The 21,673-nt window shown below is 34.5% G+C and overlaps 1 pseudogene; it reads right to left on the reverse strand.

Moving 5' to 3' along the window:
* Window positions 1-11,025: 11,025 nt before the first annotated feature.
* On the reverse strand, window positions 11,026-21,462 carry LOC112726200 (elongation factor G-2, mitochondrial-like; annotated as a pseudogene).
* Window positions 21,463-21,673: the final 211 nt, after the last annotated feature.

A 21,673-nucleotide genomic window follows, 5' to 3' on the forward strand; every position in this document is an offset into this window, starting at 1 on the left:
AGCTAAGCCAAGCTTTCTGACAGTGGATGCAGGTATTAGGTTGATGCTTGCCCCAAGATCGCATAAAGCTGTCTTGGTACCATTATCTTCCAATATGCATGGTATCAGAAAACTCCCAGGGTCTTTAAGCTTTTCAGGAAAGCTCTTTAGAATGACTGCACTGCATTCTTCAGTGAGGAGAACTCTTTCTGTTTCTCTCCAATCCTTCTTATGACTCAAGATCTCTTTCATGAACTTGGCATAAGAAGGTATTTGCTCTAGTGCTTCTGCAAATGGAATCTTTATTTCAAGAGTCCTGAGATAATCTGCAAAGCGAGCAAATTGCTTATCCTGCTCCTCTTTCCGGAGTTTTTGAGGATAAGGTATCTTGGCTTTATATTCCTCAACCTTAGATGCTGCAGGTTTATTGCCTACAGAAGTGGTTGAAGAAGCCTTTTTAAAGGGGTTGTTATCAGCATTTGTGTGTGTCTGATCCCTCACTGGCAATTGAGTGCCAGAAGTAGAAACTGGAGTGACGTTAGACGCCAGCTCCTTTTCTGTTTATGGCGTCTGAACGCCAGAAATGTGCCCATTTTGGGCGTTCAGCGCCGGATTTTGCCCCCTTTGGGCGTTCAACGCCAGGTCCTTGCCCATTTCTGGCGTTGAACGCCAGTTTTGCCTTGTTTCTGGCGTTGAACGCCAGTCCTGAGCGTGGTCTGGGCGTTCAGCGCCAGCCTTCCACCAATTCTCTGGCGTTTTAGCGCCAGAGTTATTTTTCCCTGGGCTCTTACTGTCCTCAGGTGAATCTTTGGTGGGTTGCTCATTTCTTGACTTTTTGCTGCCTTGAGGTGAGATATTTAATGTTTTCCCACTTCTTAATTGAACTGCTTGGCATTCTTCTGTTATTTGTCTTGATAGCTGCTGCTTTGTTTGCTTGAACTGTTCCTCTATATGTATATTAGCCATCCTTGTCTCTTGTAGTCTGTCTTTGAATTTGGCTAACTGCTTTGTTAGGAAGTCCAATTGCTGATTGAATTCAGCAGCTTGCTTTACAGGACTGAGTTCAGCAGTTGCTGTTTTAACCTCTTCTTTCATGGAAGGGTCACTGCTTAGATACAGATGCTGATTCTTGGCAACTGTATCAATGAGCTCTTGAGCTTCTTCAATTGTCTTTCTCATGTGGATAGATCCACCAGCTGAGTAATCCAGAGACATCTGAGCTCCTTCTGCAAGCCCATAGTAGAAGATGTCTAACTGAACCCACTCTGAAAACATTTCAGAGGGGCATTTTCGTAGCATCTCTCTGTATCTCTCCCAGGCATCATAAAGAGATTCATTATCTCCTTGCTTGAAGCCTTGGATGTCCAGCCTTAGCTGTGTCATCCTTTTTGGAGGGAAATACTGATTCAGGAATTTTTCTGTCAGCTGTTTCCATGTCCTTATGCTGGCTTTAGGTTGGTTATTTAACCACCTCTTAGCTTGATCTTTTACAGCAAATGGAAACAGTAATAGTCTGTAGACATCCTGATCTATTTCCTTATCATGTACTGTGTCAGCAATCTGTAGAAACTGTGCCAGAAACTCTGTAGGTTCTTCCTGTGGAAGACCGGAATACTGGCAACTTTGCTGCACCATGATAATGAGCTGAGGATTCAACTCAAAGCTACTGACTCCAATGGAGGATATGCAGATGCTGCTCCCATATGAAGCAGTAGAGGGGTTAGAATATGACCCCAGAGTCCTCCTGGACTGTTCATTTCCGCTTATGTCCATAATGGAGAAAGGGAGATGGTGTAAAATAAAAAAAAAAACTATTTTTATTTATTTATTTATTAATTTATTTCGAAAATAAAATAAATCAAAATAAAATAAATAAAAATGAGTAAGAGATTTTCGAAAAAGTGAGGAGAGAGAAAGTGGTTATGAAGTTTTGAAAAAGATATGATGATTTTTGAAAAGGGTTTTAAATTTTGAAATAAAAATCTGAATTTTAAAAATAGATTTTCGAAAAAGATGCTTTAAAACAGAGAGAAAAGATATTTTTGGATGTTTAAGGAAAAGGGGAAAAACAAAAAGATAGCACAAGATTTAAAATTTTTAGATCTAATGTTCCTTATTTTCGAAAATTTTGGAAGGAAAAACACAAAGGAACACCAAACTTAAAAATTTTAAGATCAAGACACAAGGAAAACTCAAGAACACGAAGGAAGAACACCAAACTTAAAATTTTTAGAAAACCAAACTAAATTTTCGAAAATTTTAAGAAAAATCAACACGAAAACACCAAACTTAGAGTTTGGCACAGGATTTAATAGAAAAATTGTTTTTGAAAAAGATTTTAAAAGGAAAATAAGGATTCTAAAGCTTTAACACGACACTAATAAGAGACTCTAAACCAAAAAGAAAAAAAATTTTCCTAATCTAAGCAACAAAATAAACCGTTTAGTTGTCCAAACACGAACAATCCCCGGCAACGGCGCCAAAAGCTTGGTGCACAAATTGTGAATTACACGTTTCACAACTTGTACCACTAACCAGCAAGTGCACTGGGTCGTCCAAGTAATACCTCACGTGAGTAAGGGTCGAATCCCACGGAGATTGTTGGTTTGAAGCAGTCTATGGTTATCTTGTAAATCTTAGTCAGGAAGTCAATTATGTTTATCATTTGAATTGCGAATGAACAAGAGAGCATGGATTAAAGGTTACTTGTTATGCAGTAATGGAGAATATGTTGGAGTTTTGGAGATGCTTTGTCTTCTGAATCTCTGCTTTCCTCTGTCTTCTGATTCACGCACGCACGTCCTCCTATGGCAAGCTGTGTGTAGGTGGATCACCGTTGTCAATGGCTACCATCCATCCTTCCAGTGAAAAGATTCCAAGTGCGCTGTCACCGCACGGCTAATCATCTGCAGGTTCTCAGTCATACCGGAATAGGATCTGCTATCCTTTTGCGTCTGTCACTACGCCCAGCACTCGTGAGTTTGAAGTTCGTCACAGTCATTCAATCATTGAATCCTACTCGGAATACCACAGACAAGGTTTAGACTTTCCGAATTCTCATGAAAGCCGCCATCAGTTCTAGCTTATACCACGAAGATTCTGATTAAGAGATCTAAGAGATACTCATTCAATCGGATATAGAACGGAGGTGGTTGTCAGGCACACGTTCATGGTTTGAGGAAGGTGATGAGTGTCACAGATCATCACCTTCATCACAGTTAAGTGCGAATGAACATCTTAGATAGGAACAAGCGTGTTTGAATGGAAAACAGAAATACTTGCATTAATTCATCGAGACACAGCAGAGCTCCTCACCCCCAACAATGGAGTTTAGAGACTCATGCCGTTAGAGAATACAAAGTTTAGATCTAAAATGTCATGAGATACAAAATAAGTCTCTAAAAGTTGTTTAAATACTAAACTAGTGGCCTAGGTTTACAAAAAATGAGTAAACTATGATGGATGATGCAGAGATCCACTTCTGGGGGCCCACTTGGTGTGTGCTGGGCTGAGATTTAAGCAATTCACGTGCAGAGGCCATTTGTGGAGTTGAACGCCAGTTTTTGTGCCATTTTGGGCGTTCAACTCCAGCTTTCGCTCCTTTTCTGGCGCTGAACGCCAGAATTGGGTAGAGGACTGGCGTTGAACGCCAGTTTACGTCGTCTATCCTCGTGCAAAGTATGGACTATTATATATTGCTGGAAATCCCTGGATGTCTACTTTCCAACACCACTAGAAGCGCGCCATTTCGAGTTCTGTAGCTCCAGAAAATCCACTTTGAGTGCAGGGAGGTCAGAATCCAACAGCATCAGCAGTCCTTTTTCAGCCTGAATCAGATTTTTGCTCAACTCCTTCAATTTCAGCCAGAAAAATACCTAAAATCACAGAAAAACACACAACTCATAGTAGAGTCCAGAAATATGAATTTTTCCTAAAAACTACTAGAATTAATATAAAAACTAACTAAAACCTCCTAAAAACTACATGAAATTAACCCCAAAAAGCGTATAAAATATCCGCTCATCAGTCATTTTCTCGAATGATAGAGCTTTGGCACTAGAATTTGCTTAATGAAATGGACATTGATGACTATTTTTTTTCTACTTTTCTGTGCATCTCTTGATTTTTGATTAATTGATTATTGAATATTGATGACTTGATCAGTTAAGAATATGGATTAGTTTAATTTTTAAATTTTGTTGTTTATCTATCTTTTTTATTAGGATAGTTCTGGGTTGCCTCTATATGAGATAAAAATACAGTGTGATTAAACTTTATTCAATTTAGTGAGAGCTTTTTAATATGTGTGATGTGTTCTTTCCAAATAGAGGCTTAATTTGCTTGTGTATGATTAAACCTTGCTGCTTTATAAAAGAATGAACTAGCTAACATTCTGGGGCTTAATTTGCTTGTGATTTGAATTTAATTAAAGACAAATGGAAGAATGAAGGCCATAGTTTGCTTAGATTTTGCTTACCATTTTGGTTCACTAATCCATCTTGATTAAATACAATGTAATAAGTGTCTTGCATGTGATTGTTTTCAATTATCAATTTATCTTTTATTAACGTAATGAGACTCCTTTATAGCTATGCAATTGATGACTTCTTGTTAGACCAACTATATTCCTGTCTTTTATTATTGTCTATGTTAATTTGTTAATCGAAATATATCAGATCACACAGAATATTATTATTCATTGAAAAAAGTTGAGAATTTGAAGAAACACTATCTCTAGGATCACTTTTGTCCCTTTTTGGATTAAAACAAAATTAATAGTTTCAATAAAAAGATGTCAAGGAAGAAAATGAGTTAAGCAAAAAAAGAGAAAGAAATAAAAAGAGAAAGAAAGAAGGAAGAAAGAAAAGTTGAGATATTCATTTATATAAAGGGAATCTAGAAACACATTGTGATGACTAAATTAAAAGATATCTCTATATATGTATCATGTTGCTAAATGCTACAAAGGGAATGGACATATAACAAAAGATGGAAGGAAAATAATGAAGGATGTTGTGAGGAAATATTGAGTGATTGCTTCAGAAGATAACAAAAAGCTATCCACCTGCTGTAATTTTTGGTCTATTAAGTAATAATGTAGATTAAAATATGATAGGTGAAAACTTTTAATGAATGTTGGAGACCTGTACATGGATGTTGCAAATGATATTATGTAGGGTTTTTTAGAGTTTTCTAGATTTTTCTATGGTTTTTTAGGATTTTTCTAGGATTTTCTAGGGTTATCTAAGGTTTTCTAGGGTTCTCTAGTATTATCTAGGATTTTTTTAGGGTTTTACTAGAATTTTCTAGGGTTTTTTTATGGTTATCTAGGGTTTTCTAGGTTTTTTCTAGGTTTTTAGGATTTTCTAGACTTTTTTTCATTGTTTTTTAGGGTTTTTCTAGTGTTTTCTAGGTTTTTTAGGATTTTCTTAGGTTTTTGAGGGGTTTCAAGGATTTTCTAGGTTTTGTCTGGGTTTATCTAGAGTTTTTAGGATTTTTAGGGTTTTCTAGGATTTTTTTAGGGTTTTTTAGGATTTTTTTTTTTGTTTTTTCTAGGATTTTTTAAGGTTTTTTAGGGTTTTCTAGAGTTTTCTAGATTTTTTCTTAGGTTTTCTAGGATTTTTCTAGGGTTTTCTTGGGTTATCTAGGATTTTCTATGATTTTCTAGGATTTTTTTGAATTTTCTAGGGTTTCCTAGGGATTTTTTTAGGATTTTCTATGGTTTTTTTAAGGGTTTTTAGGTTTTTTGTATTTTCTAAGATTTTTTATGGTTATTTAGTGTTTTCTAAGGTTTTTCTTGGGTTATCTAGGGTTTTCTAGGGTTTTTTATGTTTTTCTAGGGTTTTCTAAGGTTATCTAGGATTTTTTAGAATCTTCTAATGTTTTTTTTTGTTTTTAGAGTTTTCATGTGTTTTTAGGTTTTTTCTAGGATTTCTAGAGTTTTTAGGACTTTCAAGGGTGTTTTTATGGTTTTTAGAATTTTTCAGGATTTTTCTTGGGTTTTATAGATTTTTCTACAGTTTTCTAAGATTTTTCTATTGTTTTCTTGGATTTTCTAGGTTTTTCTAGAGTTTTCTTTGGTTTTCTAGGACTTTTTAGTGTTTTTTAAGATTTACTAGGGTTTTCTAGGATTTTTAGGGTTTTTATTATTTTCTAAGATTTTTTTTAGGATTTTCTAGGGTTATCAAAGATTTTCTAGTGTTATTTAGGGATTTCTAGAGATTTCTAGGGATTTCTACGGTTTTCTAGGATTTTTTAGGATCTTCTAGGGTTTTCTAGGGTTTTTCTATAGTTTTCTATGATCTTCTAGGTTTTTCTATGGTTTTCTATGGTTTTTCTAGAATTTTTTAGGGTTTTCTAGGATTTTTTTAGGGTTATCTAGGATTTTCTAGGGTTTTTATGGTTTTTCTACGATTTTCTAGGATCTTCTAGGGTTTTCTAAGTTTTTTTGTAGGATTTTCTTGGATTTTTTTATGGTTTTAGGGTTTTCTAGGATTTTTATGGTTTTTCTAGGATTTTTTATGGTTTTTTCTAGGATTTTTTATGATTTTTAGGGTTATCTAGGGTTTTCTAGGGTTTTCAAAGATTTTCTAGTGTTATTTAGGGTTTTCTAGGATTTTTCTAGGGTTTTCTAGGGTTTTCTAAAGTTTTCTAGGTTGTTTTCAAGGGTTTTCTAAAATTTTCTAGGATTTTTAGTGTTTTTTTTTATATTTTTTATGGTTTTTAGGATTTTTAGGGTTTTTCTAGGATTTTCTAGATTTTTCTAAGGTTTTCTAGGATTTTTCTATTGTTTTCTAGGGTTTTCAAGGGTTTTTCTAAAGTTTTCTAGGGTTATCTAGGAATTTCTAGGGTTTTGTAGGGTTTTCTAGGATTTTTCAAGTGTTTTTTTAGAATTTTTAGGATTTTCTAGGGTTTGTAGGATTTTCTAAAATTTTCTAGGATTTTTTAGGGGTTTTTCTTGGATTTTCTAGGATTTTCTAGGGTTTGTTAGGGTACTTAGATTTTTTTAGGATTTTTTAGGGTTTTTCTAAAGTTTTCTAGGGTTATCTAGAGTTTTCTAGGGTTTTTTAGGGTTTTCTAGGGTTTTCCAGAATTCTTTAGAATTTTTTTTAGGAGTTTTTAGGAGTTTTCTAGGATTTTTTAGGGTATTTTTTAGGGTTTTGCACTAAGTGAGAGATCTTTGGTTTAATACACACCTATAACATATTTTTATAATATATACATATATAGGATGTAAGTTAGTCACACTTAATTTCCAATCCTCTAATTTGTCATATTTTGACATAGTTTATTCGTAAGGTATTCAAACTATTTTAATTTATTCCAATTTAGCCTCTTAAATTTTATTGTTTAAATTTGAAATATTTAATTTTTAATCATAATTTTAATTTGATCTTTAAATATAAAGAAATATCGTTAAACTAATAAACTATTAACAAAAATAAAAAATCTAAAGATTTCAAATTAATACATGAGTGACAAACACTCCAAAAAATACCCCAACAACTATGACATTCCATTTTCTCTTTGCTTACCCAACAATACCCACTACTTTCGAATCTCCAATATTCTTCTTCCATAGCCCCTCAGTCTCCCACCCTGTCGTAGACCAGAACGGCAGCCACTTCTTTCTCCAGCATCCCTCTGATTTCTTCATTGTACACTGTTACTATTGCTGTTGAGGCTGCAACCTTTGAGCTCGATGCCGATCTGCTCACTTCTCCTCTCTTCGCTGCTGCTGTGCTCTCTACTCTGTACTCCCTCTCTAACCTTACCTTTTGCTTTCTCTACGCACACCGCCGCTATTCTATCCACTAGCAGGCTCCGCCGCCGCCTGCAAACTCTGCTACCAGCACTGCAACGAACGTCTCCTTCCTTCAGAAAATTAGGTATGCGTTCTCCTTCTTTATCTTCTATTTGTTGTCATTTCTCAATTTGGAACCTAAATTTGTGTCTCTTGTTTGATTTTATCTAAATATTTTTTCCTCTTGCTCTGTGAATTGAATTTATTTATTTTTAAACTATGGTATTTTGTATGATTGTTTTGTGTCATTTTCTCGAATGATAGAGCTTTGGCACTAGAATTTGCTTAATAAAATGGACATTGATGACGTATTTTTTCTTCTACTTTTCTGTGCATCTCTTGATTTTTGATTAATTGATTATTGAATATTGATGACTTGATTAGTTAAGAATATGGATTAGTTCAATTTTTAAATTTCTTTGTTCATCTATCTTTTTTATTAGGTTGGTTCTGGGTTGCCTCTTTATGAGATGAAAATACAGTGTGATTAAACTTTATTCAATTTAGTTAGAGCTTTTTAATATTTGTGATGTGTTCTTCCCAAATAGAGGCTTAATTTGCTTGTGTATGATTAAACCTTGCTGCTTTATAAAAGAATGAACTAGTTAACATTTTAGGGACTTAATTTGCTTGTCATTTGAATTTAATTAAAGACAAATGGAAGAATGAAGGCCTTAGTTTGCTTCTGTTTTGCTTACCATTTAGGTTCACTAATCGATCTTCATTAAATACAATTTAATAAGTGTCTTGCATATGATTGTTTGCGATTCTCAATTTATCCTTTATTCACGGAATGCGACTCTTTTTTGGTTATGCAATTGATGACTGCTTGTTAGACCAACCATATTTCTGTCTTTTATTATTGTCTATGTTAATTTGTTAATTGAAATATATCAGATCACACAGAATGTTATTATTCATTAAAAAAGTTGAGAAGTTCAAGAAACACAATCTCTGGGATCACTTTGTCCCATTTTGGATTAAAAAAAATTAATAATTTACAATCAAAAGATGTCAAGGAAGAAAATGAGTTAAGCAAAAAGAGAGAAAGAAATAAAAAGAGAAAGAAAGAAGGAAGAAAGCAAAGTTGAGATATGCATTGATATAAAGGGCATCTAAAAACATATTGTGATGACTAAAAGATATCTCTATATATGTATCATGTTACTAAATGCTACAAAGGGAATGGACATATAACATAAGATGGAGGAAAAATAATGAAGGATGTTGTGAGGAAATATCGAGTGATTGCTTTGGGAGATGACAAAAAGCTATCCACCTGTTGTAATTTTTGGTCTATTAAGTAATAATGTAGATCAAAATGACGATAGTTGAAAACTTTTAATGAATGTTGGAGACCTGTACATGGATGTTGCAAATTATATTGTGTAGGATATTTGTATCTCTATTTGTGGTCTATTGTAGACATAGTTATCAAATCCGGCTTGACCTGGCCGGTTCGACCGAAAATTCGGTCACTTCGTTACTTGGTCGGGCCAAGCCACTCGTTGAACTGGTTGTGCAACAGACCCGGTCGAACCCGGTTCGACCAAACGGGTTTTCGTGAAATCCAATGACCCGGCCGGTTAATTTAACCCGATTCGGGTCGTTCTTATTTTTTTTTCTTCCTAATACTTGAAACGGCGTCCTTTCATAACCCCCCTCCTAACCTTTCCCTTTAGATGAAACCCTATGCTTAAATGCCAAATCTGAGACTCTTGACTCTGAGAGTCTAAGTAAAACCCCCCTAATCCAGCCAGTCTCTGTGATCTCTCCATCTCTAGCTCGGCAGTCGGAACTCAATACTCAGTAGTCCCTTTCTCGTCTCTCCCCTCACCTCGACAGTCGTCACTCTCAGTCTCTCACGGCCTCACCTCGTCGCTCTCTCAGTCTCTCACCTCGTCCACTCACCTTGGTCGTCGTCGCGGTCCCGTGCCCCGGTGTTCGCTTCGTTGGCGGCAGAAGCAGACGGAACCGCATCTGGTCCCTCGGGTAGTGGTGGTGGTCATCTTCTTGCTTCTCACGGTCTCTGTCTCGCACCTGGTCTCGATCTCTCCCTTCCCTGCGCTCTTCGTCCCCGGTAATAGAGGCAACAGGTCCCGGTGGACTGGTCTTCGTTGTCGTCTTCTTGCTTCGAGCCTTGCCGTTAGCTTCTCCCTTGCCATCAGCTTCTCCTTCGCCGTCAGATTCCTTTGTGCAACCCGATTTGGTGAGTTCCCCCTGTTCTTTCTGTTTTAATTTTGTTGCTGAAAACCGAATGTGTTGCTGAAATTTGTTACTGATTATCATGAACCTTGAATTTGTTAATGAATTCCCCCTGTTCTTTCTGTTTCAATTTTCTTGTTTTTTTTTTTGTTGCTGCCTGAAAGTTATCATAGTTTATATTTTTGTTGCTCCCTGAAAGTTATCATAGTTATCATACAATGCAACTAGTTTCTTGTATCTCTCTCTTCAAACTCTTCTTTCTCTTATTCTGATGTTCTGCATCATAATACAGTGTTTCTTATGAAAGATATAGATGCAAATCAAAATGAGAAAAATGTTGATCAAGCTCCAAATTTATCCTATGAAGATATAAATTTCGATTTTAAGATCACTTGGACTTGATTATCAATTATGTTATCTTTTGCTTGTTCTTGTTTATTTAAATAGAAAAAATATTTTGTATTAAAAATTAATTTATTATCTTTTTTTGCATCATTAGTTGTCTAAAAATTAACATTTGATTATTATTATATTTGTAAAGACTTACATTTTAAGTTTTAGTATGTAATTTTAATTTTATTTATATAATTTATATTTTTTAAATTATGACCAGATCAACCGGATAAACCAGTAACCCACCAGTTGATTCAGTAATCGGGTCACCTGGTCATTTGGTTCTGATAACTATGATTAATATTATATTAAAGTGTATTTATGTATCGAGTAGGATATACTAGAATTAATTAAGATCAATTAAGACTCATCATGTTCTTCTTTATTATATATTATAATTATGAGTAATAATTAATTAGTGTATATAAATCTAAAAATTGAGGAGTTCATTAACCTTTTTCACATTATAATCACCGTCTAAAAGTGGTATCAGAGGCAAAGCATAGGTTTTGTCAGTTTTTTCAAAAAGCATTCTGTCAGTTTTTCTAGCCACTAATTAAGATGACTTAAAAACTCTTAACCTAAATTAAAATTTAATAAAAAAAAAATCTGACATCGTATACCATAGATAAAAATATCATAAATAAACCAATATCAAAGATAGAATAAAATAAACCAGTATCATAAACCAATACCATAGATAAAAATATCATAAATAAACCAATATCATAAATAAACCATTTGAAAAGAGAAACAAGGATAGAATAAAATAAGAACCCCACTTGTTAATGTCACCAGCAACAGCTCCTTGGAATTCTGTTGGTACTTTCAGCTCAACAAGCATAACAAGTTCTAATATAAATGGCCTGGAAGCTGTATAGCACTGATACAAATATCAAAGAATATGGTCATTACTATGAGAACAAAACTATGGACAATATTATCAGGATGATATGTGCAATGTTATGAATATGGATGCGGAATTGTAAAGAACCTGTCTGAAAGCATAGATAGAAGCCAACTTAAATGCAAGTTCACTAGAATCAACGGCATGAGTAGCACCATCTGTCAAGACAACTCTAAGATTTTCAACAGGATGTCCAATTAAAGCCCCCCTGTATGAAAGCAACATTACGTTACCATAAAATGAGTATTGTAATACTATCATGGCTGAATCGCATAATAAAATTGATGTTTCGTAAATATGCCTATGAATGAACTTTGGCTTCCTCAATATTACATTCTTAGTCCCCATAAATTACTTTTGAATGCTCACTTATTCCATCATTACATTTTTCGGTGGTCTTTATTACATTCATGGGGAATAAGATAATATATGTTGAACAACAATTAGACTTAAAGTAGAAATCACAAATAAGCAATGATGAAAATTTCACTCACGAGTTGGCGGCTTCCTTAAAACCTTTTTCAATTGCAGGGATAAAACCTGATGGAATAGCTTGCCCAACAAGGAGGTTTTCAAATTCGAATTTAGTTGGTGATCCTGCCCGAAGTGGTTCAATATACCTGCAAACATAGAACATAGTGAATTCACTAAGCATCAAGAAACAAAAGGTGATTAGGGATGAGTTGGAACATCACAAATTCACAATCAGCTGCTATCATAAAGTAAGATATACTTTATACGGAAGCCATTAGCCCAGAACCAGAACCACAGCAAAGAGAAGAAGGCTTTATCCAATTTGTTTTAAATCTAAGGATTATTACACTTTTATTGAGAAAAGAAAAAGGATATTTATACACATGGAGAAGTCTGGAAGTAAATGAAAATCCCTATCTAAAATTTGATTGCCCTTGAATACCAGCAATTTTCTGTTCCCAAGAGACATGCATTTAGTTTGGATGACATTGTTTGAAAATCACGATGTATACTTTCTTCATTTATTAATTCACAACACCTTTTATTTAATAAAACTTTTTTGACTAACTTTAATTTTTTTAATAACGCATCAACTTAATTTTATTTCTAACCACACAGAAAAGAATATAAATTGAGACAAATTTGTTTAAAAACTAACATGGACAAAAATGCCTCTTTTGTCAAGCGCTTATATTAAAAGGAACTTCTCAAAAAGTAATTTCTGAATAAACAATTTGCTGTAAGATTAATATAAGTTACTTTTTTTTATCCTTTAGAAAGTACTTATTGAGCCTAATATAAAAAATATATAATTTACACACTACAACGACATATTTATCTTGTAATATTCAGTAAGTTAAAACTTGGGGAAAAATAATTAATCAATCTTGTAATGATCAAACAGTTCTTCAAACAGTGCCTACTCCCTAATCTTGCCTTGCATGCAAGGTCTATGCATATTTAGACATGCGGTTGTTTGAGAGAAAGTTAATCACGACTAAGTCACAGTCATTATATTTCTTGCAAGGTTGGTTCACATGATTTCTATGCTCCAACCATAGGGTATTGAAAATTGTAATTGTAATTGCAATTAAACTTTATTTGGAGTTATATCTTTGATGCTAACAGTTTGTCAGTAAGTATCTCTCCTAAAGTTGTAATTATTGTAATTGGATAAAGGTAAAACTCAAAAGAATGGTTTAATATCGAACATGCCCCTTCACACGAATGTCGCTTATTCTTTTTGAGTTTGAAGAATGGACAATGCACAGGTCCATCCTATCTTGGGATGCAGCTTTTATTAAGAATAATTGAGACAACAAGGATTGAACCCTCTGTCTAGTCATAGAAGCTCTTACACCATTATTGAAACTCAGTCACTCTAATTAAACTTTAAAAAATAGCTCAAGGGAGAGGGTTGCCCTAGACTTGTAAAGGCTTCTACCACACCTTATCCTTAGGACATGTGGAACTATAATATACCTTCTCATGCTCAAGACTGGACAAAGACTTGCTATTTGGTTGACTAGACATTTTGGGGTGACCCAAAACAACCATAGAATAGGTTCTGGTACAGTAATATACCATGATATGAACCATCTTTCCCATGAACTTAAATTGTTGGTCAGCGACACGATTTTATATCTAACACTTTCATGAGAAACAAATCCAAATCTTGATTATTGATATTGTAAATGTGAGATGTAAATTAGTGGGATACAAATAATAATAATAATTAGAGCATATGACGATCATAGTGCAAAGTGCCACTCTCGGGCAATCCACATGTCTATCTGATTTTAATAAAAAAAAATCTTATGGTAACTAATATAAAAATTACCGATACATACCCGATTACCCGTCCATATTGACCTTGCCCTCCAGATTGCTTCTTGTGTAAATAATCAAAATCAGCACGTTGTGTAACAGTTTCTCTGAAGTTTACATGGGGCTTTCCAACAGTTGCATCAACCTTAACAAGTAGGAACATAATAATGAAACTCCAGAAGCAGGAAATATAAAACCAGTATCAGCAAGGATTAACAACATTAATGCATGGGAAAGGAATAGGTACCTTATACTCTCTCCAAATACGTTCAACATAAATATCTAAATGTAGTTCTCCCATTCCAGAAATGATAGTCTAACAACAAAGGTAAACTATGTCATTGCAAGTACAACAAATTTGCCACTTTTATGATCTAGATAAATAGAATAGAACATTACCTGCCCACTCTCTGGGTCTAAACCAACACGGAATGTAGGATCCTCTTTCTAGAAGCGATTCAAAGCTTTTGAAAACTGCAAGTGATATACCAAGAAAATCAAATACATGATAAGCTGGGACAGGGTGGTCAGTGTGTTACATAAAGAAACTACTTACTTGCCCTCCAGAATCTTTTGAAACTGGCTGTACAGCTAATGACATTACAGGTTCAGGAACATTCATGGAAGTCATTGTGTATTTAACTGATACATCGGTAAAAGTATCTCCTAATAACCAATGGATGGAAAAAAGCTAGACAAGTAATCATGTATTAAGGCCAATATAAACTAACTTAGGCAACATATTACTACAAGATTAAGTTCAAAATTGAGTGCAATTCATTCTCTACATCAATAGGCAGAGACTGCTAACAACAAAAGACTCAATTATCAGAAATTCAGAATGTTTAACAGCTGTTGAGAAGGATTGACAGTAATTAAGCCTAAAAAATTGATTAAACTATACAATTAGAGCCTTACAAATTAATTTAAAAGATTTAACTTGAGAGTTTCCTATGGGCATTGGTTAAGAGAGAAAATAGAAAAGTTTTGGTTTGCATTAAGTGCACAGAAAAATAAAAAAAAAAAATTAACATTTACTTGTTCTTATAGTATTCTTAGTAAGTGCCTTAACACTTGTTAACAAGACCCTTAATTAAATCTTGAATAAATAAAGGTACAATATAGGATTCCAGAAATCAATATTTGCCCTGCATGAGCCTCTTGAATGTCCTGCAATTTGGATAAAATCCTAATTGAATATTAAATATATTTAATTATTGAAATATATTAAACAGTCTTCGTAACAAATCAAGCAGGGAAAGGTACCCCTACCAAGTTACTCTATAGCAAAAACAATAGCCTATAACCTACCCAACAAAAGTTTCTTTTTCTTTTCTTTTCTTTTCTTTTTTGTTTTTTCTTGATAAAAGAAGACTTTTTTTAATATGAAGAGAAAACTAAACAAACTGGGTAGGACAAGGGGATAAGAGTTCCTCTTTACCATAAAAAAATAATGAGAAAAAAATACCAACAACATGAAAATCCGCCAGTAATACTGTAAATCCAAAACCTAACCTCCATCTCATCAGAATGCATCCTAACTAAGCGAGGAACCTGCATCCATTAAGAAAAACATTTAGCCAAAAATTCATTCTAATTTTGAAATGCAATACATGAAAGCACAGACCTAATGATCTAACTAGTGAAAATATTACATCACTGGTAGCACAACAACAAAATTTTGGTGCATAGTTTTAAAGAAATTCATGAACCCAGGGTAGATTAAAATTGAATAATTGCTATAATCTTATGTCATGTAATTTATTACTCTTCCCAAGATGAAATCTAAAGGAAATAATAAAAAGCTGAAGATTTCAACAAAACACTACTGCAAAGTTGTGTTTGGAAAAATCTTGAGAGTTACACCTATGATTTATAGCATAGCATTAGCCAAAAAAAATTCCAGGATTCAGTTGCACATATGCCCATGAATAACACAATCACAAAAAGCCTTAGATTTTACCTTGATCTTCTTGCCGGTGTTTACATTAATAATAAACTCGCCCTTGTGGATCACACCCTCGTAAATTCTTCAACACCCAAAGCCGGGGGGAAGGAAAATTGAGAAAACAATCCAATAATTTTGTGTAATTTACAAAGTTAACACATTCAAAACAAAATATATGCAGACAAACACACGCAGGGAAAGTGATAAAATGGTTAATGGTGAGAATGAAATGAGTAAATCTCGGTTGTGGGAAAACAAAATGCTCAGGACGGGGAGGAGGGGAGCGCAATATGGGCCCGAGGAACTGGTAACTCTGGGCGGCAAGACTGGTGGGGAAGGGTAGTGAAATAATTTTGTTAGAAAAGAGAGTTGGGGAGTATATTGGGAGGTGACAAAATGCTGAGGAGGGCATTCAGATTGTTGGGATTAGAATCAGACTAGGAGAGGGTCAGGTCTCTCAAAAGCCTGCCATTTGTCACACATTGTTTTTTCCTTTCTCAGTAAAGAACACATATGACCTGGGGAAGGGTAAAGCCACATTGGATTTTACCCATTTCCTTCAGTTTCTGTACTGTTTGATCTCTTTTCTACCTACAATTGGTACCAGTTGTTACATACAGTCATACGAGATGTGACTTCTTTATGTAATCATGTGAGCTCTAAAGTACGTCAACCATTCATGTACGATGATGCAGCCAAGAATTGCTCTCACTCTCATAACAGCCAACTTCTCTAACTTGATACTGCCATATATATGTTGAAAAAGAGTTTGAAGTTATATTACCTTAAATATGTCAACTGGCCAAACCGCCCTTCCTCCAACTTAAATGCCAACGGTACAAGTGGCCCATCAAGACTTCCAGTCAACTCAACCTGAAAGTGCATAGATAAATTATTCAATAAAAAAAGAAACAAGAGCACAAATGCAAAATCGGCTTGCAAAATCATTTGCAGGCCTCTCATTGCCACAGCAAGAACTCTTGAGACCTTTTGGTATCATTTAAAATCCTTGGGTTTTTCCCGATGGATTTGCATCAGTTTCTAATTACCACATTCAGAGTTTTGGATCATACCAAGAAGCAAATACAACTGGTAACTTTTCAGTGTTTTGGAGCATTCGGTTGAAACTTGTAAAGGAAGTCCATGCCTTTTAACAGCTCCTTTTCGACTACTCATTTAATTGAGATACGATTACCTTTTCGGCCTCGCTTTGGTGCTTAGTACATGGTCTGTCTAAGGGTGTTCCTCACTTCCTCTAGCTAACATTCAAAGGGATTGGCATGCTTTAGTACATGGTCCTGTTTGTTGGGTGATACCATTTTGTATCCATGTGAGGATATTCCATCCTCTTGTGTACATTCTTCTCTCTCCTAATAAAATTTCTTTTTCTATCAAAATAATTTAACCTTCCCTTGACTAAGTTGTGATTTATATTTTGAAAACTTATGCAATAGTTATCATCCCGGTTAAATCTAAGTTATGTTATTTTTCATTTTGTATTTACTTTTTCTGCCTGGAGTCTTACAAATGCTACTATAGATGCAAGAAAATGTCCACATGAGAATTTTTAACTTTTTTAAAGATTATGTTTAACTAGTAATTACATTTTAAAAAATCCATGAAAATTTAATTATTCGAGTAATTAACCAAGTTCTTAATTGATGTTTTTCCCCTTTCTCTAGGTTTTACTCTATTTTCCATATATTTCCTTGTATGATTCTTCAAACCAAATATTCTTCTTTCACTCCCACTCAAATATATATCTAATCTATAAATATAAAGAAACTTATAAATCATCATTAAAAAATAGCCTGCAAATTCAGAGGCCAATTGACAATTTATGACAAATAGATCATAATATCAAAGCAAAACAAAGATAAACATCTTACAAATCAGGTACCTTTTCCTCATTCTTTGTTTGGTCAAGGGCATAACTACTAACTTCAATTGGACATGGCAAATAATTAAGTACACCATCCAGAAGTGGCTGTACTCCCTGTATCAGTAACAGAAGACAATGAAAAGCATAAGAGGCAGAAGGTAAAAATAGGGATGCCTGCAAGCATATGCATGTACAAGAGAACCTCTTGGGCGTTTGGGAGTTTGAACTTGAGAGCCCGAGACGAATTGATGATGAAAAGATTCATCAATTACACAAATCCGATCAAAAGGTAACTTAATAAATGATACAAATTACAAAACATTACACGCCACATTAACAGAGCAATCCAGAATATCACAAGCAAGATAGGAGATCGAACACAAATAGGAGACGAGTAGTCAGTAATAGATAGTTATAAACACAGCAGCATTCTAATAAAAATTTATCAGGACAAAATATTTTATTCCTTTATATTTATTGTGTATGGTCATAAATTGACCTGTATTTGATTTCATTTGGGCATATGATGGGATCAAAAATCCCAGACATCTATGATCCAATCAAAACAAACGTAAAGGATCTAGTAGGTTGGGCAACTTAAGCTACCTCTTGCAATGTTTGAATATTTTACACTCCTAATATTTTGAGCCATCCTGACAAATATTAAATACCTGCTAACATGATGCATGCCATTTATGATCCCATATATGCATATTCAACCATTATAGCAGTTGTGTATTACAGAATGTCGAGGCAACTATGCCAAGAGGATTTAAGTTCTCAAAAAAAGAAAAGGAAAAAAAAAAATAAATATCCAAATTAGGTGCATTGTGTACATATGGAAAATAAGGATACAACATATTAATAATGTAAAGAGGAGGAATATAGAAAGCAATGACTATATAGCATAGAATACACATAATAACTAAAGGTAATTCAATGGTTGCCTTATTTTTAAAAGCACTACCCATGAACACTGGTACAAACTTCCGTGCTATGGTGGCCCTACGAATTGCTTCCTGCTCAAAGAAAAATGACATCACAATAATAAAACTCAATATTTAATAAAATAATTAAATATTCTAAACTACATATAAAGCTAAAGGAGAATGCAGTACATCAACTTCATGATAATCTATTGGTGAAAAACCATAGGCCGAAGTGAGTGAAAAATGCAAGAACTAAGCATCAACGAAGAACCAAAGAACCATGCTTACAACTTTTATTAGCAGAAACCATACATATTACAATATAAGCAATTTTTTTCACTGATAATCATAAAATAACAAGACCACTTCCCATTGACACACCTATGCCTTTACTATTTCTGATACACATCTAGAATGCTCAAGACTTCTATGTAATCAACAATAAAACATCCCAACAAAATAATTGTCAGAGGTAAACCAAATTCGATGCATATCCTATAAATCAAATAATGAACATACCTAATAGAGAAAGCTAGAAAACACTCTAACTTGATTAGAAGAGTAGGGACTTAAGAAACTGACTCTACCAGCTAGATTAGGATAAATACAACAGATTCAGAAAATATCTTCTCTCTCTACTCAGTTTCAGTTAATACCAAACTTCAATAGGGATGAGGGAAAGGAAAAAAAAAAAACCGAAAAATGAAAAAAGAAAACCCACAGACCTGAAGGTCAGCAGGTGATATGGGCTCATCACCAAGAAAAGCTTCAGCAAGTTGATCATCAACTTCTGACACAGCTTCTATGAGCTCACGCCTTTTTTCTACTTCCAAGGCTTCCATATCTGCAGGCACCTCTTCAGTGACAACTTTTTCACTGAAATAAGCAACAATAGAGCATGCTAAAAGTAAGCCATAAGGAGAATTAATTTTAGTAATAAACAGCAATAATTTTGAAACAAACCCATTAGAACCCCGAAAATAGTATGCTTTTAACTGCACAAGATCAACAAGTCCCTCAAAATCATCCTCCAAGCCTATCAGAACTTGCATTGCAGCACTATGATGCCGAAGTTTAGATCGTGCCTGTAAAAGTATAGTCCTCAAATGAGAAAAAAGTTATACAACTATAATGATGATGTAAGCACTTTTGGCTATATTTTGCTATTGAATATATGATCTCTTATCCTCCTTCTCCTTCTATCCGTATTAATGATTTTCTTCTTTTATCAATATAAATACAATAAAAAAGAAAGTATGGTGACAATGATATAATGAATCAAAAGGAAACTAAAAGGATTTCCAGAATGCACAAAGGTAATAACAAATAATACTTACTAAACTACCAAACTAAAATTTGATAGCTTATATATTGCTGCAAAATCTTAATTAATGTGATGCTATATACATATAAAAATTAAGGTGAAGTCATAGAAGATTTTTAGTAAACAGGTTACAGAAGGTTTTATCATGAAAAATCAGCTTTAGAAGAGGTTCAACTTTTTCAAATTCCTTAATTTCTCAAAGATCAGCAACCAAGGGATTGAGGAACCGAATCTGCGAAATTCTCTCCCATAAAATCGTATGAATGGCAATAAAACTATAAAACATATCATCTATACAGTCTTCATTAATCTCCAATGAACCTGATTTAAAACTTTCCATGGATCTGCTCCCATTCGATCAAGCTTGTTAATAAATGCAAGTCTTGGAACCTCGTATCTTCTCATTTGTCAATCTACCGTGATGGACCGACTTTGCACACCACCAACACTACAAAGTACAAGAATAGCACCATCAAGGACACGCAAAGCCCTCTCAACTTCAATGGTGAAATCAATGTGACCAGGTGTGTCAATTATGTTAATCTGCAATGACAAATTTCCCAAAAGAAATACAAATACAATTATATTTTTACCCAAAAATTAGAAAGTATAAATAATTAGCAAGTCAAAGAGATAAAAGAAGGAAGTCATCAGTACTGCAAGTATAATATAGAATTCTTATTCCAATATTCCAATGTTTCAACATTTCTGACTGTCATCGAGACAATTTACTTTTGCTTAGCAGACTAACTTTTTTATTTTCTCAATTCCACTTAAGAATGATTACACATTGAAACCTTTTCTCCATTCTCCATCATAACTAATAACTAATCCATAACAATAATTAGTATGTTAGGGATTGCAGTAACAGCAGCACTCAAATCTCACTATACATTAAAAGCTCATTAGCTCTTCAAAATTGATTTAATACTTAAATTCAGTCTGAGCTCAGTCAACTCATAACCACATAAAATTCATCCAACTGAATCTCAACTCCAATCATAACTTCAACACTGAAATGAAACTGACTGATTCATCATAGTCACTAGTAGATTGACAGGTACTTCAATACACATTTTCTTTACAGAAAACGTAAAAAAATAATTACTTTTTGAAAAATTAGACTAAAATTGGAGTAAATAACTACTTTTATATTGTTTTATCATTTGAGGAATAGCAAAACAACAAAACCATTTGGAGAAGGGGAACAGTTTATCAATAGCAGAGAAAGAGATATTACCTTATAGTCTTTCCAAGAGCAGTAAGTAGCAGCAGACTGGATAGTGATACCTTTCTCCCTCTCCAAGTCCATGGAATCCATCTTGGCGCCGACGCCGTCTCTGCCCCGAACCTCGTGGATCTCGTGGATACGACCAGTGTAGAAAAGCACTCGCTCCGTCGAAGTTGTCTTGCCGGAGTCGATGTGAGCAGAGATCCCGATGCTGCGTAACCGCTCCATGGACTCCTTCCACCATGGCTCCTTGTCCGCCGCCGCCGCCCTCGCTCGAGCAGCGTTGCCCGACGAGAAGTGCCGCAGGTGGAATGCACCGGCAAGGAGGGACGACGCCGGAGACGGAGACGGCGATGGGGATGCCGGGGGCACGGAGGAGGAGAAGAAGGTGTAGAGCAGGCGCGGCGCAGAGGACCTGGCTATCCGTGCCATGATGGTGGTGGAAGAGGTGGCGCAGGGTTTGTCGTTTGGTTTGTGGTTTTGTGGGGGGCTTACTGGTGCGGAAACCCTGTGGTTCGAAATAGGAAATTATTAGGCAAATGTTCTTAGGATTTTTTGTAATAAATAAAATAGAGTATATACGGTCAAATAAGATTCAGAAAATTTCATATTCGACGTTTTGGTGTAATGAAATTTTTTTACAATCAAAGTTTTTGAACTTTATAAAACAATTAGGTTTCCGTTAATTACTAACAGCCAAAGACTACGTGACCATTAAATTGCTGACTATAATGTTGTTACGTATCGCCAATCAGATTAATAGATTCTTT

Source organism: Arachis hypogaea, chromosome 12, assembly GCF_003086295.3.
Source record: "Arachis hypogaea cultivar Tifrunner chromosome 12, arahy.Tifrunner.gnm2.J5K5, whole genome shotgun sequence".
In the NCBI taxonomy this organism is placed as follows: domain Eukaryota; kingdom Viridiplantae; phylum Streptophyta; class Magnoliopsida; order Fabales; family Fabaceae; genus Arachis; species Arachis hypogaea.